Genomic DNA, 6,258 nt, shown 5'->3' with positions numbered 1-6,258 from the left:
AAATACCAAACTATCCAATTTTCTCTGTCCAACACTCTTTTAATTATTCATTTTATCCATTTAAATTTCAGAAAAACATTTTATTGTTGAAATTTTTATTTCTTTGGATACTAGCATAGCTAAGCAGTTTCTGAACACATTTATTTGTCATTTGTATTTATTATCTGGTGACACTACAGTTATTGTTTTATTTCTTATTTTCTACTGTTGTACAAATTAATGTAAAAACTCAATATATATATTAGTACCATAACATATGTTCATTTCTTTAAAAGTTATTCTTAATAAAATTTATAGTTTTTACAGTTTTAATGAACAAATGCTATTTAATGTATATATACACAACTTTCCCTTATAATTTGTTAAAAGATTTCCTGACTTCAATACTTTAAGATTTATTATGCATATATGTTTAATCTTTTCTTCAAATTATTCACTTGGGTTTTATTTTTAGTATAGTTCATGTGGAAATTTATTTTAATATGTTACATATTTTTATTAAATTTATTTTAACATTTGAAGTGCTACCTTATTGCTTGCCAATCTATATGTAATGGCAGAATACAATATCTGACTGATATATATTAAAATATTAATTTATATTCCTCATAATGTATATATAAATCATTTTTATTCAATAATTAATTAAATAATTAATCAATTATTCTTGAGTAACTAGTGTTATATAATTATAATCACTATAGCTTATTACATATTAATACAAATTACTTTGTAGTTAAGAGTTTCACATAATAATTTTACTTTTTTTCGTAACCACTCAGACTGCATCCTCTCCCTCTACCCATTCCAAAGGAAGGGAAGAACGATTATCAAAAGCCAAAGGCAGTCGCAGAAGCAACGTCTAGAGCCGGCCTAGCATTCAGGAGAGGACGCTCTGGCTCCTCCTCTTGGCTTCGGGTGCGGTGCTCTACATGATCAGAGAAACTTCTCTAGTCACATACTACAGAAATTATCCCTGAAAATATAGTCTTACATTATAATTTTCTTGACTCTTTATCTTTGCTTATTCACATGACCTAAGAAATGTTTTGAAATATTTGAAAAACTAATCAAAGACCAACATTTCTTGCACTATCATTAATAATTTGAACCAGTTAGAGAAAGATTGCCATTAGTTTTTTCCACTATAAAAAAGTGCAATTTTTTTTTTCTGTTTATTTTTAAGTAGTCATTGTTTGTTGATCACACTGGTGGAAAAACTCTCACACTACAGGAAAAACTATCAGATTGGTACTTGAGAGTCCCTTGTAGTTGTGACGAAGGAAATAGGGAATTCCTGGGATGAATCTGAGGCTCCAGCTTTTAAAACATATTCAGACTTGAGATTTCCCCAAGGTCCTGAACTATTTTAAGGCCTCTCAAGAAAATGTTTTAATGTTTGCAATATAGGCATATTACTTTTGTTGTAACAAATTGAATGCATTTTCTTTGTTTTCTTTCACAGAAATATTTACATATGGGAAATGATATTTTACAATTAATATTTAAAATGTAATAGTTTTCTAAAATTAAAAACTGACTTACTTTCTTGTAATAATCTTTTATTTTAGAACAAAGAAAGCTTATTAGACAACATAACCATTTTGCTTTTTCCAACAACATATATTTTATTTACATGCAAATTACCTAGAAAAATTTAGAAGAAAACTTTAAAACTATGCTGGCAAGCATACTTTTAATTTTTTCCAATATTTAAGAATTTGATATTTCACCCTAAATATTTTTTTGATATATAGTTTTGAAGTTGCTCATAGTAATTAAGGAAATGTGCTAGGAAGTAGTATCCTAGTTAAAAGTGTCTTGAGTTCCATTGGATTTATATATAAATTCCTTAATTTATATAAAATAATATATATATAATTATATTTATATAAAATGAGTTTAAAGTAGAGTAAAATGTCACAAAAACTAAAGTTGTCTTGCATCCCATTTATAATAAATTTTCTTATATTTCAAAAACAATTGTGTTGGAATATATAATTATTTAATATTTAACCTAGATCAGACATTATCAATGATACATTAGTCCATAATCTTGCCAGTAATTATAGGCCTCACATTTATCAAAAATAAAATAGTAAAGCCATACTGAAATGCAAAGATGTAAACAAATTGCCAAGCATTGCTAGAACAGTTTCAGATCAAGTTTAAGGTCTGTTGTGCTCTTATTTTTAGTGCTATAATCAGAACACTTCAGGTGTAGCTTGGGACTTCAATGTGAGTATAATGAAGAGTGATTTAGATGGGTAGATTTTAAAATAACGACTCTGAAAACATGAGCACATCTACTACACCTGACAAGAAAAACAAAAAGAGAATAAAAAAAAAAAAACCTTTGATGAAGTGGCAGGTAGGCAATCAAGGTACCCATCCTCACCCCCCAGGTATGAATTCTTTAGAAGTAATCAAAGTTCATGAGATGTTATAAAGCCAAGTTCTTGGGATGGTACTTTGCAAAGTTACTTTCTCACAGATAAGACATTTATGCTGTAACCTTGTAGCCAAGAGAAGCCCGGACTTTCTGCAGAGAAGCTCCAGCAAAACAAAGTCCTGGAAAAGACCATCAACTACTCCTAACCCTTCCCCTAGCAATAATACAAACTACCTTGTTTCAGGTTGGAAGATACCCTATAAAAGTCAACTTGGAACAAAGAAAAGACACTCTAAGTATCAGATTTAAGTCAAGCACCACAAAGTGATGCTTAGAAATATGAGTAAAACATAAGAAACTAGCAAGAATAATTCATGATTACTAAAAACACAGAATTTTATTATAGTAAAGCACTTTCACAATAAAAGTAATATTCAAGGGCCAGAGAGATAATACCACAAGCACTGTGCTTGCCTTGAACAAGGCTGACCTACTTTTAATACCTAGCAGGATATATGTTACATCTAGCCCCACCAGGAATGATCCCTGAGCATACTACCAGAAATAAGTCCTGAGAACCCATTGGGTATGGCCCTAAAACAATAATTAAATAACTAACTAGTTAATTAATTAAATTAAAATATATTTTAAAAACTAAGATTTAACGGTCTTAATGTAACTCATAAAATGTTATTGTAATAAAAGAATATAAAGCTACCATTCTTTTTTCTTACAATTTCTTCATTAAAAAAGGAAGCAAACAAAAGAGTTACTTTTGATCATAGTTGAAAATGCTAAAGAACAAAGATAAAGTAAATTGATAGCTTTGAATGTTAATAGGTTTTGTCACCTCTTATATTGTGTAAATTGAAGACATCTGTCTATCTTAAAATAATCTCTCAAATCCAAACTAATTGGTACATATACATAATTCAAAACCTCAGAATGTCATGAAAAAATAAACCTTCATTTAGAACATAAACTTCATGTAATTATGAATAAAGAGAACCTGTCAATGATCAGACAATTAACAATGAAGGATTATTTTCAAATCAACTTATTCATAGCTCATTAGAATCAGAAAGAACTGAGAAAATTGATCCAGCTATTCAAGTTCTTAGGAATGTGATGGAGTTTAAAGTTTAGCTGAAACTAATAAATAGAAGTCTGTTGAATTTTTGTCAGTTATACTCATTTATAACAAAGACTGAATAATTGACTTTCCTCATGTGATCATTAAAAATAATAAATAAAAAAAACTGATTCAAAACCAGTAAAAAAGCCTGATGAATTACTTCACAGTGTTCCACATCTCTAAATATTATTTCTTTTGTCTAAAAAAGATACTTGCAAAAGAAAAGTAAGTAAAGGGCTACTTTAAATCCATCCAAATTGACAGACATTGGCAAAATTTATCCTTGGAAAATTAGCAGTATTTTAGGAACTTTTTTAAACAGTGTAAGATTACAAGAGACCATATATTCTCAATAAAAATTGTTCTAATTAGATCATAGTCAGAAGTCATATTAGCAAACAAAATTTAATTAGCTTAGATGAAACAGAAAAATATGTGATAATTTAGATAACTATACTGTAACAAGAAGAGAAACCTGGTATCTTCTTGAATGTGAAATGTAGACTTTATTTTTTATAATTGTCCAAAAACTTTTATAAAAATGTTATTAGCTTTCAATTTATCCATAACTAAATTTAAATGCTCTGAATATTATGTAACTTTGTATCAGTTGAATAATAGGTTTCTTTCTTTAGGGGTGATACCCCAAGAATTTCTGATGATAGGCCTTTCAAACTTCATGACAAAATATCCCTTTAATACAACTGAGATTTTAAAGAAAGAGTCTCTAGAGGGTGTAGCTAGACTTTATAAACTGTGGCTATACATACATACACACACAAACACACACATATATATATTTAAAAAACCCACAAATGTAGTTTTCACATTACTAATTCTATATTAGAGAAAGTGTTGACAGTGCAGAATGAAGGTACACATCTAAGAAAAGGGAGAGATGTTGGATATGTGATCCATCAATTCCATGTTTAATAATCAAGCAGTCACAACAATAATAGCAGAATTAAAAGTGGCTTGGCAATAAAATAAGAGGACTAATTGACTCACTGATTTTTTTGTTTTTCATAAAGCCCCCCAAAAAGAGGTAGGAACTGCATTTATGATACAGAGGTAGTTAGAGAGGAAAAGGTAAAATGAGATAAAAAAAATACTTTTGAAAGCTTTATTTTCACCTCATTGTTATTACAAAACTAAAATTATGCACCATATATGTAATGTTTTCATTTTTTCAGTTTTCTTACAGGAAGAGTCACCCCATTCCAGGCAAAATCATTATTGAAATAGTTTAATGGCAACACTCAGAAATGTTAATGAAAGTACTTATACTTATTCACATCAACTTTGTTACTCGCCAGCCTCAATCTTGATGGAAGAATTTAGGTGTCTGGCCTTATAGTATGCCTTGTTTTGTCTTTTTTTTTTTTCTGGTTTATCCCCTGTTCTTGTGCTTAAGTTAGTACTGCTGAGAAAGGTCACATACCTTTAAGACTAGAGGTTGTTTCTCCATCTTCTATAATATTATCAATTTTTTTTATAACGGACTATAAGCCACTTAAGAAGGTCAGTGAAAGGGGCAGTCAGAACTTCTTTAACTGAACAAGCCAGAACTTCCTAAACTTAACAAATCCTCTTTGCTAATAACCTTCAGCAGAAGTATTCCTACTTTATCCATAATCCAGGTCATTCTTTATCCATTATTACTGTGGAGTTTCCAGTTTTCAGTTGTGTAGCTTAATGGGGAAATAGGAGCAGGCATAACTCTTTAGAGAATGAGTGAAACTATTTTCTCTGGATATCTCAATCTTTTAACAAGACTTTTTAACTAGCTTCTATTTGAGAGGTGTTTTTATTTTGGACTAATCACAGAATTTAACTTCTTTCTATAAAGCTCACAGTTGGTCTTCCCAATTCTGACTAATCACTATGGTTATAGATTGGAGAGGCTGATGTTAAAATCAGGCTTCTTATTTTGATTTTGAATACTGTGGAAGGATGAAAATTAGGTGAATTTATTGTTCACTTTAAATCCCTCCCATTATAAAAGTGTCATCAATATATATAATGAAATGGCTGGAAATAGAAGATGGCAGCAGGTAAAAGAAAGTCTCCTGGCAAGGAAGATATGTCTTCTCTTGACCATTCTTCTACCCCTTTACTATCTCTGCAGATGTCCAAACTGATGGCAGTCAGCTAGGTCTTGCACCACGTGAGGTCCAGAGAGAAGGAAGAATCAGGCAGAGATATTATGTCCTCACAGATGGCAGGTTGAAACTTAAAGAAACCAGGATAGGACAGGGAACCCTTGTCTAAGGAAGGCCTACAAATACAAATTCAGTCTACAAAAGCATATATGGATAGAAAGTGTTGCAGGGATTCGAGGGGTCATTGTACAAACAGATGGTGATGGATGAGGGTAAGGAAGTCATAAAAGGAACTGTGGAACAGGAAGAGTGACCTTTCATGGTTGAATAAGGATGATGTAGCATATCTAAACACCCCCATCATTATTGAGAAAATTAAAACAGTAATCAAATGTCTGCCCAAAAACAAAAGTCCAGGCCCAGATGGATTCACTAATGAATTCTTTGAAAAGTTTTAAGAGGAAATACTACCAATCCTGACCAGGCTCTTTCATGAAATTTAATAAATGGGAACACTTCCAAATAGCTTTTATGAAACCAACATCACCTTGATACCATAAGCAGACAGAGATGCTGCCAAAAAAAAAAAATTACAGACCAATATCCCTGGAGAACACAGATGCAAAGAT

At 30.7% G+C, this 6,258-nt stretch overlaps 1 non-coding gene across 1 annotated transcript; it reads right to left on the bottom strand.

Annotated features, from left to right (window-relative positions):
* Positions 1-773: 773 nt before the first annotated feature.
* LOC126014957 (small nucleolar RNA U3) lies at positions 774-992 on the bottom strand. Its single transcript, XR_007497881.1, has one exon. It is a non-coding gene; the product is annotated as a small nucleolar RNA U3 (small nucleolar RNA).
* Positions 993-6,258: the final 5,266 nt, after the last annotated feature.

Source organism: Suncus etruscus, chromosome 7 (genome assembly GCF_024139225.1).
Source record: "Suncus etruscus isolate mSunEtr1 chromosome 7, mSunEtr1.pri.cur, whole genome shotgun sequence".
Taxonomy (NCBI): Eukaryota; Metazoa; Chordata; class Mammalia; order Eulipotyphla; family Soricidae; genus Suncus; species Suncus etruscus.
This window is presented reverse-complemented; position numbering and strand designations above follow the sequence as displayed.